The sequence below is a fragment of the Megalobrama amblycephala genome, linkage group LG8 (genome assembly GCF_018812025.1).
Source record: "Megalobrama amblycephala isolate DHTTF-2021 linkage group LG8, ASM1881202v1, whole genome shotgun sequence".
Classification (NCBI taxonomy): Eukaryota; Metazoa; Chordata; class Actinopteri; order Cypriniformes; family Xenocyprididae; genus Megalobrama; species Megalobrama amblycephala.
This window is the reverse complement of record NC_063051.1, coordinates 24,537,059-24,550,199: the sequence shown is the minus strand read 5'-3', so window position 1 is coordinate 24,550,199 and position 13,141 is coordinate 24,537,059. Positions and strand designations below refer to the sequence as shown.

The 13,141-nt window shown below is 36.2% G+C and overlaps 1 protein-coding gene across 14 annotated transcripts in view; it reads right to left on the bottom strand.

The window, feature by feature from the left end:
* Window positions 1-12,875, bottom strand: part of ptprfa (protein tyrosine phosphatase receptor type Fa) — a 224,367-nt gene extending 211,492 nt beyond the window's left edge. For all 14 annotated transcript variants that reach the window (XM_048200180.1, XM_048200182.1, XM_048200181.1 and 11 more), the window contains exon 1: window positions 12,654-12,875. The gene's annotated coding sequence lies outside the window, so the exon portion shown is untranslated. The remainder of the gene's footprint in view (window positions 1-12,653) is intronic.
* Between the last annotated feature and the right edge of the window lie 266 nt (window positions 12,876-13,141).

Here is a 13,141-nt window from a genome sequence, read left to right as displayed (position 1 = left end):
CATGTATTTTTGTTCTATTGCATTTATATATGCTTGTACTTAGTTTATTATTTTCTATGCAGAGGCACTAGGCCTACCCTACGAAATTACCCCCAATCATCCTAGAACTTTACAAAAAGAGCTACTCAAATCATCAGGTGAAATTGTTTTCAGGAAGAAGAGGAAGGAGTAGTAAAGCAAGAAGAAGTGATAGATAGTTTTTCAGAATTTCATTTTACTCTATGTGCCTATAGGCATATGCCTATTACATTATTAGGTTAATTTGACCATCACCCACTATAGATCATAATCTATAAAGGTGAGAATTAAGATATTTCATGATCATTCAGTTTGAAAAAATAAATAAATAAATAACTCGTGCCTCCTCAAAAATAATGAGTGCATGACGCCCCTGAAAGAGACAATCTGTTTATTAATTATATCTAATATACAATATAACTAAATATATCTATTTACTATTAATCTATATTTTTTTAACAAAGAGGTGTGTGTGTGTGGGGGGGGGGGGGGGGTTGCCTTCAGAACCTTTAATAATTAAATTTTAGGGGACCCCCCCCAAGAGTCCTAAGTCATTTCGAACCCTGAGCTAGAGGCTTAACCCTATAAAACCTACAGCATCAAATTTGATATATGAAGGTATCTAAGTTATCAACATGATCAAAACTGCAGAAAAAACCTGTCACACATAATCTACATGCTTTCTGCCCTCTGACTTACTATAGTTTATACTTTTTTTAGCAAGAAAAATTACTTTTTTTAGGCCTATAACAGTAAAAATTACCCTCTTCAGGTGAAATCTTTAATGATTTATATAAAGTAAAATGTATAAATGTTATATTGTTAGTAATATTTCAAGATGAACATTTACTTGACACATTTAAGATTAAAATTTAATGAAGCAACTTAGGTTTACTTGATTACCTCTCATGTTTTAGAAAAATCATCTTAAAATGTAAGTTTCAAATATCATACCTCAGTTTTTTTTTCTAAAGTTTCAATAAACTGATACATTTTCAAACCTTTTAATTTATTTATTATATTTTTTTTATATTTTATTTATTATATTATTTTTTATTATTATTAAAATGGCTTCACAGGGTTAAGCAACCCTCTATTTGCCCTGAAAATCATCTGAGATATTGAAGAAATATTATTTGCTATTTTTCTTTCTTTAGTGTTAAGGAAACACATCATATTGCACAAACACATTTATGTTATCTCTGTGTTCTACCTCTATCAAGACAGTCTTGTATCTCATACAGTATTTGAAAACATGTAACCGTCATATGAGCAATTAATCAATGCCACCGGACAGATAAACACTGATCTACTTTCCACAAGAAGCCCTCGGCAGTGTCTGGACAGGATCTGCCCTTCAAATACTCTCCCAGAGCGTGGTTTCAGTCTGACAGTATTGATCACTAACTCTATCATTAATTCGATTACGGATCTGGTTCCGACATCAACCTCCTGATCGATAACACTGAAAAAAAAATAATCAAAAATCACAGTGTCTGGAATTGAATTAATGTGAAGAAAATATCAAATCCTTCAGAATTAATCTGACACCTGAGATGAATCAGCCTCATGAAGTCAAAAACAGACGAGTTGTGTATAGATTTGAATAATCCAACCTTTTACAGGGATACACGTTTATTATTTCCCAGTGATATGCATCTGTTTGAGTTTCTCTCATTTTTCCATTTCAAAAACAAGGAAAGAGGATTATGGCATGAATAAAGGCTTTGTTATCTGTCACTGTATCAGCAGAACTAATTGAAGGATTCAGGTGTAAACCTAACACTGTTCATAACACCTGCAATGCAAATATTTTATGAATATTTTACTTGGTTTAGTTACTTTGATTTAGTTGAAGTTTGATGCCCTATTTTCTCATCTCAACATGAGGGATAAATGTGGCATTTTAGCTATAATAACCAAATCACAATGTAGTCATATCACCTTGTAGCCCAAGACTGGTTGCCCACTGAAGCTAAGCAGGGTTGAGCCTGGTCAGTACCTGGATGGGAGACCTCCTGGGAAAACTAGGTAGCTGCTCGAAGAGGTGTTAGCAGGGGGTGCTCACCCTGTGGTCTGTGTGGGTCCTAACACCCCAGTATAGTGATACGGACACAATACTGTTAAAAAGCACAGTCCTTCAGATGAGATGTTAAACCGAGGTCCTGACTCTCTGTGGCCATTAAAAATCCCAGGATGTCCTTCAAAAAAAAGAGTATTGGTTTAACTCCGGCATCCTGGCCAAATTTGCCCATTGGCCTCTGTCCATCATCATGGCCTCCTAATCATCCCTATCAGGGCTCGACAATAAGGACTGTTCGATGGCCCGGGGCCAGTGTGAAAGACGCTCGGGACAGTAGTCGGAACGGTCACTTGCCCGATCGGGCCAGTGCTGTAGGGTGTGCGATATATATCGTCTATGTCTATGATATCGTAATTGTTGATTTAACGATCTGAAATTATCGAGTATGTCCCTCAATTTATAAAACCAAACAAAAACACATCCATTGAGTCGAGCATGCAATACAGGACATAGTCTAGTAACAAAAACAACGAAAATAATAACTTGGCTTATTTTTAGGCCTATTTTTTTTCTGTTTAAGTGAAAATTTTGGCGGGGCAAGTAAAAATTTGAACCACTGGCTCGACCGGGCCAGTAGTAAAAATCCTTAGCCCTGCCTATACTGTCTACAGTCCACTAATTAGCTGGATTTGGTGGACGATGTAGCACAATATGGCTACCATCGCATCATCCAGGTGGATGCTGCACATTGGTGGTGGTTGAGAAGATTTCCCCTTTCATATGTAAAGCGCTTTGAGTGCTAAGAAAAGCGTTATATAAATGTAACCAATTATTATTATTATTAAATGTGGAAAAAAAAAAATCAAAGTTCATTTTACTTGCTTGTAACCACTGCTTTAATGCCACACTTTTACATATCAAATGCAAAGTGTGTCATTTTAGATAAAATCTTCAGACTGTAAATTATATTCTTAATAAGTATTTTAATCTTTTTTTGCAGTAAAAAATAACGTCAATATTTCTAGAACAAGATACGAGCAAGAACTGCATAAAAATTAACCGGGCCAGTAGAAAAAATCCTTGGCGTTGAGCCCGGCTAAATTAAACAGGAACTAAATCACAGGAACTGAACACAGGCAAAAGACAATAGAATATCAGTAGAATATATAATAATAATATTAATAGAATATCACTTTTTTTTTTTTTTTTTTTGCAGTGCTGTACTCCAACACAGAATATAGGATTATGCACCTCAAACAGTGAAACAATATATATGAACTTAAAATGCATTGATAAATAAGTGAAATGTCACAGTGGCTAAATATAACAGTTGTGTTCATTAAAAGTAGGAGGGAAGCAGTCATAGATGCCTTTATTCAGCATGCACAGCTCCATGTGTTGATGAGGAAAGCAGTGGGGTGATATTCCCAGCATGTGGCCCATTGGAAAGAGACTATGTTTAATCTGGATCCACCGCTGTGCGTATATAGTTGGTGTGTGTATGTGAAGTGAAAGCAGGGGACCACCAGTGGCTAGGAAGATATCTAATGATGGGGAAGAAAAACGACTTATCTGAAAACTGATTTGCATTTGCCGGTGGTCAGCCAGTGGCGGATGAGTCAGAGAATGAATATGGATAAGAATCGTATTATTTCCTCAAGTGCTTTTGACGGGTACAGACAAGCCTGTAAATGTAGAACATGACTGCCTAATAAATGACTCGCTGCTCTGTACTTCTAGCCAGTCGTTCATGCAAACAAACCCAGAGGTGGAAAACAAGCTGTAGATCATTCCATGTCACATCCTGTGACAACAGCTGAGAACTTCAAATCTTTCGCAAATGCATTAAATCCAGTGCTAATTTTGCATGCTCCCAGGGTGTGTCAAAAAAGGTCATGTAACACAAAGGGGCCATGACATGGATATGAATGACACCTTCCATGTGGAGAAAGGAGCTTTCAGAGCAGTGGGACACCTGTTGTAAAACCAAAGCACCATAACCCATTATGCTGTATGTTTTATTGTACAAAGTTTTAAAGAGTTACTGACTGGGTTTTTTATTGTCTACAAACGGCATTCATACACCTTTCTTGTCCTCTAATCCTCGAGTTTTGGGCTTTATAGTGAACGGAGAACACACAGAGACGGTCTCTAAGCAACGCTACTGTCAGAATCCTTTCCGAAGATACTCAAGGACGAGTGTAGACTTGTGTCAGAGCAGTGGAGGATACACTCGGACACACACACACAAAGCAGTAATCAAGAGTCCCTCGGGTTCTCCGCCGCAGATGCCAGACATCTGTGACACACTATACAATGAAAGTTTAGAAAAACATAAAACTGCATAACATTTAGAAACGTTGGCAAGAGTATTTGTGTTTCTTTACATTGCAAATACTTTTGCATTTCTAAAAGGCTCCCAAAGACTAGTCTTAAAGTTTTAGGTAAGTATAGATTTTAGTCTTTGGTTCTGTGGGAATTAAATGCCACATCAGAGCAGCACTGCTGTTGTCATGACACTCCTGAGAATACAAAACGCAACACCATCTTTGTAATGTAAACTAGACTATAAAAGGTTGAATAGAAGCGAGAAAGCTACAGTATAAGACCAATCACAATTTATTAGTCATACAGAAGAAGACCAATCAGAATTCAGTATGCACATATTTTGAATGCCAAGCATTCTATCATCAATGCAAATAAATTTTAGATTTACATATAGTAAATCTAAAATCTGAGTAGGTAGTTGACATGAAAGACTTTCAGAAATCTGACATGCTATATTTCATCTAAACCCATTTTAATCAATCATTCACTTGTATGAGTAAAAAAGTTGCACATCCAGAAAAAAAAAAAAAAAAATAGAATTTTTGTGTTGTAAATATAATTTACTCTGAATCAATATCCTCATCATTGTTCTATCAGCTTTGACATATTTAAATCTGCATATTTATGATATTTACCAAGAGAGCATTTTTTTAATTATTATTTTTACCTTTATAAAAGGCTAACACCACTACCCCCAATCTTATTAAATGTATGCTTCATCTTTCATTTTATATTCTTAAATTCAATCAATAAATTCAATTAAAATAATAGGACACTATAGGGGTGTTACAAATTAAATTTACACTGAAAAAATACAAGTGCATTAAATAATATTATGAGACTGTTTTAAATATTTTTTGAATATACAAATAAGAAATGTTGGAAAGATCATTTAAAAATAAAACAAAACTGTTTATGAATGGTTCATTGAATCTTTGACTCAACTGATTCGTTCAAAACGCTGAATCATTCAGACTAATGAAAACACGGTTGAGTGTTGCTGTGAGATGCGCTATGGTTCTGCTGTGATCTTTGTTTGGAACTATTTTCACTGCTGAAAAAGAACAATATTGCATATACAATGTAAATGACTTAGTTTTAACTACTTATTTATTGAACTGTTGTATGAAATCAGTGTCACATTTTCAATTGTGATGGTATTCAGGAAAACAGCACTCTTGGTCTTGTGATTGCTTAACAGTATCATATCTTATAAATATAAAACTCCACATTTTGAATTTTTACTGCAGTAAGTTTTTATTGTGTGTGCTGCACTCATTTGTTTCGATTTCTCCTCAAGAGGCTGCACCAGCCTCAACAGCGCAACCTTGTTACCGTTAGTACATAGTACATTATAGGGGTGTCAATCAAACGGTTCAACATGATACGATACAATATTGATTATTATAGCCAGCGATACAATAGTTGCAGATACCTCAAAATATTCTGTGATATGATTATGATACAATTTGTTTCAGGGATATATTGATCAATATATCGATATTATGAACTATATTATATTATAAACTTTTAAGAAGATTCAGCACCCAATCGGACAGTGACAGCTCCATCAACTGTCCCGAGCGTCTTTTGCGAGCTCTGAAAGGTAGTTTAAACCAGAATGCACGCCTTGGAGAAAATGCATATAGATTGACATTGCGTGAAAATGTGGAGTGTGAAAATAAAGGTGCCCCTTAAATATATAAATATAGCCTACAGCCTACATTGCATCGTTAGACATATAATCAATGTATCAAACTATATTGATGTATTGTTACGCCTCTAGTACATTATATTATCATCCACTATCATTCACTATCAGAATCATTCTTGTGTTTTGGTGATTCCCTAGTTCTTTATTTTATTTTATTTTTTGTTATTGACATTTTAATCAGGCTACTTGTAAAATTCACTTTCACTTGCACCTTCAAAAAATCCACTTGTCCTCGGACAAGCGGACAAGCATTAATGTCGAGCCCTGATTATGATGGCATGCTAATTGGGGCTTACATGGAATTTTTGGATGTTTAAATATGCACGTCACACTGCATGACTATTTAAAATTAAATAGGTGAAGGGGAAAAGATTAAAAAGGGTGAAAAACTTGATGACCAGTTACAAGACCTAAAATATACACTTTGTCAATATACAAATGTTAGTGTACACATCATGTGCCATCCACCCTAGCATAAAAATTTACAAAAATAAAAAAAATAGATCTAATTATCTACAAAGTCTGAATGGAGTCTGTACTCTAAGCTGTTCAAGCTAAATTAATTGAAAAGTTTAATGCTCAAGGTTAATCTGAATGTTTGAGGAATAACACTACAGTGGTGCTTTGCAAGCTCTGTAATTACTACAGATGTATCCTATTTCATAAGGGGGAAAAGTACAGAGCTGCTCACCAATCAAAGTTCTCAGGTCAAAGAAGATGAAAGTTTGCAGATTCACACATCTGCTTTTGAAGTTTTCAAAGGAAGGACAGATGGTTGATTTTCAAGATTGTATCGCCGCTTTTAAAGCAACAAACTGAAAATAGCAGCCCAGAATAATGTTGTTAAATGCTTGCCGCCTTTCGCTCGACACACTGTGGCTGTGATAACAGAAATAACAGACAGAGAGGCAGTTTCAGTGGATGGCACTGTAAATCACAACGAACAGAAATTTAAATGCTAATTAAAATGGGTTTATTTTGAACTCCTCTTCAGAGGTTCATGATGGATGGACTTTGAATTTTCCATCAAAGAGAGCAATAAACAGCAAATGCAGTCTTTATAAGCCAAACAAATTACTGTCGCCACTGCTGACAGTGGTTTCATTCACATCCAAGTGAGATGAAACGTTCAGAGGAAACCCCCTGGACTCTGTATCTGTTATGTGTCCATCCTCCAATGACATGTAGGGGAGGTATTCATGAAACAATAAGCTTTTCTTCATTCAGATTTTTTTTTTTTATCCAAAATAACTTGCTACAAAGAGAATCCCATGGTCCAATCTGAGGTCAAGTGCCTTGAACACTGAAAAGTAAAATAACTTTTGCAGAGCCTTTGGTTCAGAAAAGAACTTTCCTTCCAAACTCTTTTATACGGTTGAGTTGCTATTTGGTTCTTTGAATATTTTGATGTTTATAGGTTCTTCAAATCACTGTAATGGACATAAATATAGATTGAAACAGGATAACTGAAGCATCAGGGGTTCGTAGATGGTTTGTAAAAAAAAAAAAAAAAAAACATTGGAATTTCAATTTCTTAAAAAGCACCCATGTATAAAATGGTAGCTGACAAAAAACCAGGACATGAACTTTTCAAGATTTTAAGTAAAAGCTTATTAAAGGAAAAACAATTTATCCATCCTCATGTTGTTCCCAACCTGTATGCATTTATTTCTTCTTTAAACCTTTTTGACATGACTTTTAGTGTATAGATTATAAAAAACAAAACATGAATGCAAGCCATTACCATATTTTTTTATCAAAGATTTTTAGACAGGGATACACATTGCCCTGTAGTATATTTTTAAATGTGTAATGACCCTAGAAAATAAAACCTTATTTTTTGCATATATACCTCTGAAATGGTGGAAAAGAGATAAATATTAATGAATATATTGTTGGAAGCTGGTAAAAAGACTTTTGCCAGGAAATGGTTGTCACAGGAGAGCCCAACTCTAAATGCATGGAAATTGCAAAGGACATTTACAAAATGGAAAGGATAACAGCATTTGTTAACCATGAACTGGAACAATTTACACTGCAATGGGAAAAATGTAACTACATAACTCCCCATAGGCCTGATTTTATTTTCACAAAATCAATGCTTATGATTTACATAAAGCTTATACACACACACACATACACACACACTAGTGTTGTCACGGTACCAAAATTCCAGTAGTCGGTACCGATACCATGAAAATTTTACGGTTCTCGGTACCAATTTCGGTACCACAGTAAAATCTATTGGAACTATTTTACTATTTTATATAGCCTATTTTAAAAACATTAAATATGATTTGGAGTGTGTGTGTTTGTGTGTGTATATATAGGCTACCTCAATGAAATAAATTTTGAAATATAAAAAAAAAATAATAATAATTAAATGCTCAAACATCCATTGTGTACTGTTGAAAAAAACAGCATATGCTGGTAAGGTAGGTGCTGCTGGTCCATACTAGTCCTAAGCTGGTCCTGGACCAGCATAAACCAGCTCAAACCAGCATACCAGCTTCAAAACCTACTTTACCAGCATATGCTCGTTTTTTCAACAGGGGTAACAGACGTGCGTGTTTATTTTAGCTATTCCGTCAGAGAAACAACACACTACAGCCTGTAAAACTATGAAATAAATATCGGTAAATAATGGTAACCTAAATAATAAGAAAGTTAAATATTATTTTAAAAAGCATTCGTTTTTTATTTCCACACAAAGACGCGTCATATATAGCCAAAGTCCCGTTATTACTTTGATATAGCCGCTTTGCGCTTTGAGAGGGATATGGACACGAGCAGGAATGAGACCATTTCTCTTTAATAATATCTTCGTTATCTCCTGATGTTGCAAACAACTGTCACTTGTTGTAAAAGGTCTGAAGAGCGAGTTTTATCCTCTGCAGGGGCAAGACATTCAGGCTATGTTTGATTTAGCGCTGCCAGAGAAAACGAAAGTAAAAATCACCAGCGTATGAAACGCGATGTATACAAATAAACTTGACGCGCCTTATAAAGTCTAATAACAAGCACAAACTCTGTTAAATAGAAACTGACGTGCAAGCAAAAAGGTTTCTGTCCTACGGTGTTTTTTTCTACTTTACCACAGTAAAGAATGCGAATAGCCTATAATAGGCCTAAATGCGAACGAAAGAAACGTTATAATCCCCTGCGTGAGTGAAGATGTGGGAAAAGAAACAGATTCCATGTTCAGTGGAATAACTAATGGAATATTGTTAAATTCTCTGCTAATCAGGTGACCAGATCGCGATTCGGAAAACAGAATACGAAGCTTAAATGTATGGACTCACGCACCTCTCTTATTCGGCATTAACCAAAATGTTTCCATGGCTGCGATGTCACATTTAATTGCTAACCTATTATTTCTTCTGTAAACAAAGCTTTGTGCTTCACTCGTGTCATATTCAAGTAAATACTGCCAACAGCCTTATCAGTGGGTACCGAATATACCCGGATTCTCTGTACTACCGGTACTACAGAAATGCTGGTATCGTCACATTTTCAAAATTTCAGTACCGACTTGGTACCGAAGTACCGGTACTTTTGACAACACTAACACACACACACACACACACACACACACACACACACACACACACACACACAAAATATATATATATATATATATATATATATATATATATATATATATATATATATATATATATATATATATGTATATATATATATATATATATAAATTTCTGATTTATTCTATTATGGCAAACACAGTATCTGAAATACAAGTGGTAAATATTTATCTAATGTTGAATCTCTTATATTCCATATCTCTTATGTTCCGCATAAGAAAAAGATTATCCCTTCACTATCCCTTTAAGAGTGAAGGGAAATGGTTAAACAACTTGCTCATTTTGGCTTTTAAACCAACAACTACTTGAGCCACAGCAACTCAATGACCAGAGCATATCACAACAATCATTTAATCATGTGCAAGAGCACCATGACAGGTCAAACAACAAAGATCCACACAGCAAACAACACTGCATTAGCGACAAACCCCCTAAACTCCTGTGCAGCCGGCCCGACTGACATAGGACATGATGAACATCCCCCTATAAACAGACACTTGAATGAATCGTAAAACACACCACTCAACTGGGCCGGTCGAACCTCTGGAGGGACGAGAGAGGTCACAGATTGTGTTCAAAAGGCCGGCGAGGTCAAGATCCCTAACTACTGCTTTTATTGTTCCATCTGGGGACTAAACAAAGCCACAAACTGCCTCTCTGTACTGATGTCTTCGTCTTGTCCCACCTCTCCTGAATGTCTCCTTCTCAGTCATTATGAATGAGAGCAGCCTGTTGGTGGTCCATGTAGTAACATGCAAGCCACCAAGAAAGAGCAAAAAGTGAGGAAGCAAGTGAGAGAGAGAGGCCGATATGCTGGCGGCGACTGAATGGATGGCATTGCAGCAGGGCAGGACTGTGGGATTAGACGAGACAATGGTATGCTTGAAAGACGTAAGCCTCTCTGTGTGAAATAGAATCACTCCCTGGGGACAAGACTGCCTTCCCCGCTGAACAAAGTGAGACAGACATCCTAGTTCCCGCTGACTTCTCTCCAAAAAGACACTTTTGATAACACCATTCAATCACGGCAGAGGAAAAGTTCCCCAGTTCAATCTATATGACCCTGTTTCATAATATATATAAGTAAAATTCACTTTGCAGAAGGGGTCTCAAACTATTGGCCCGTGAGATTGTTTCATACGTTAGTAGTTTATTCGGCCCACAAATTGTTTTTTGGTTTTGCCTTTTACCTGTTATCCTGTAGTTTTCTTATAAATTATTATAAAGTAGTCTAATATATATTTATCCATGACTTATTACAGGTCTCACACAAATGAAAACGTGCAATTGTATCCTAGGTGACAACAACAAACAAGCCTGCGGGTTCGCTTCTGTCAAAAAAATAGAAAAGGTTGGTTACGTGTACGCGTTGGCACCGCTTTTGTGTGCCAGATTGATCATTCGCTCATTATTCACTATATAGCAAATGCCATTTATATGTGGACTATATAAGTGCACTATACAGTGGAAAGAAAAAAAATTGCAGCTTTACTGGACATATGCGGTACAAGTGCGATGTGATAAATCATCTCTCCCATTATAATCAAAAAAGCGGTCTATACTAAATGCCTGTATAACTGTATATAATCAAAATTAATGTTTGTATAAAGTTATTTGTATTTGTTGTAACTGTTCAACTGGCCATTGATGAAGAACATCATATGACTAGTGGCAATTTGATTTTGAGACCCCTGCTTTTAAGAAAAACTTTAACCACCCTGTGAATAATTATACACATACATACTCACACACTCCATTCCACTGTGCATTCCAAGTAATATCAATCAAACTGCAGTTGGGTTGTTTTGATTAAGTAATAATAACTCCAAAAAATACAGGTAACTTACAAAATTAAAGTTGTGATTTATTTAATTTACATTGAGATTATGTTGTTTTATATATTAAAAGTTTGTTTTTTTAGCAAAAGTAGATAAGTCCAACAGTCATTTTTTTTGGAAAAAGCAGATAACTCTACATTTCAGTTAAACAAAACCAAGTAATTGCTTTGTAATTGCATTTAAAACACATTTATACACACACACACACACACACACATAAACGCAAAACGACAACCAAGGGTTCAGCATGTAAGACGTGTATGGTGTACATGGACTTGCAGGAGTCAAAATTATAAATCCTTGATCACTTTTAGTCCGCTTTGACGAAACTCCCCTCAGCTAGCGCGCCTTTTTGACGTGACTAGAAGCCTTGTCACCTGATCTGAATACTGCGTGTTAGAAAAGTTATGATGTAGGCCTAAATTAATCAATTTATACTGTAGGTCACTACTCAAATACATTTGTGCCATTGATCAGGTGAAGAAGTCAGTTTTTAAGATGCCCATTGTAACTTTCTCGAATCATGCTGGAGAACATGATCATCAGGTATTGTCCATGCCGACTTGCTTGCAGTGATTTTGTATTAAAATACCAAATTAGATAATTAGAATGCAACATAGAAGCACCTTCACTAGTGGGACTTTTGGACCCCACTGAAGATAACAAGTTCATATTTTTTGTACATTACAAACTGCGCCAGTTCACATACTCTCTGTAAAACATTTCCAGGAAACACAGGGTGTAATTTTACAATATCCCCATAATTCAATCTAAATTATACATTCAACCAGACTAATTAAAAAAAATCTTACATAACACCCTCAGAAAAAGTAGCGTCTGAGGTGGATATTATGCTCAAGTAGAATGAACAGAGAGATTTACATGTAAGACTGAGAAAATCAGTCGCCACAGGACAGCTGTGATTCTGCTAATGGTTTCTCCTAAGCCCCCAGTGTGTTTGTGTACAACAGCAAAGGAAGGTGCAGAGAGGAGATGAGAGAGTGCACCACTAATAAGACCCTCATTTAAGTGCAAATGATGGAATATTATTATGAAAGGTTGAGCCAAGCAGATCATGCACACTATCACTATTACTATGAGCAGAAATCCAATGCATGTGCACCACTTACCCATATGAAGAAAACCATCCAAAGGAAATTAGTCTATGAGTTTAGGAAATCCCTGGAATACTAGTGAATCCAAACCCCAGTCCTGAAGAGGAAGGCTACTGCAAGTGTACAGCAAGTGTCTAATCCATATATCAGGCACTGAGCAGGCGGCGTTACTCTGTCTGAGCTCTTAGCTGGGACAGAAGCACGAGTGTCTCTGGGGACAGACGCACGGTTTCTGAGACTGTGTGAACAAGACTAATTCAGGCACAAGCAAAATCTGTCAGGTGTTGAATTACAACAAGGGCTGAGGGAGGGGCTTTGTCTCTCTAGCCAATCAGAGAAGTGGGCTATTGTTTGATTTTGCACAGGTAAATGAGGCGGCCCCTCCTGTTCTTACCTGGCAGCAGACCAACAGGTAACTGAGGGCAGTATAGGGACACTGAAACGGGCTGGCTTGTTTTTTATAAAGTAGGTAGACAGACAGACTGGCTGGCAGAAAAGTTGTT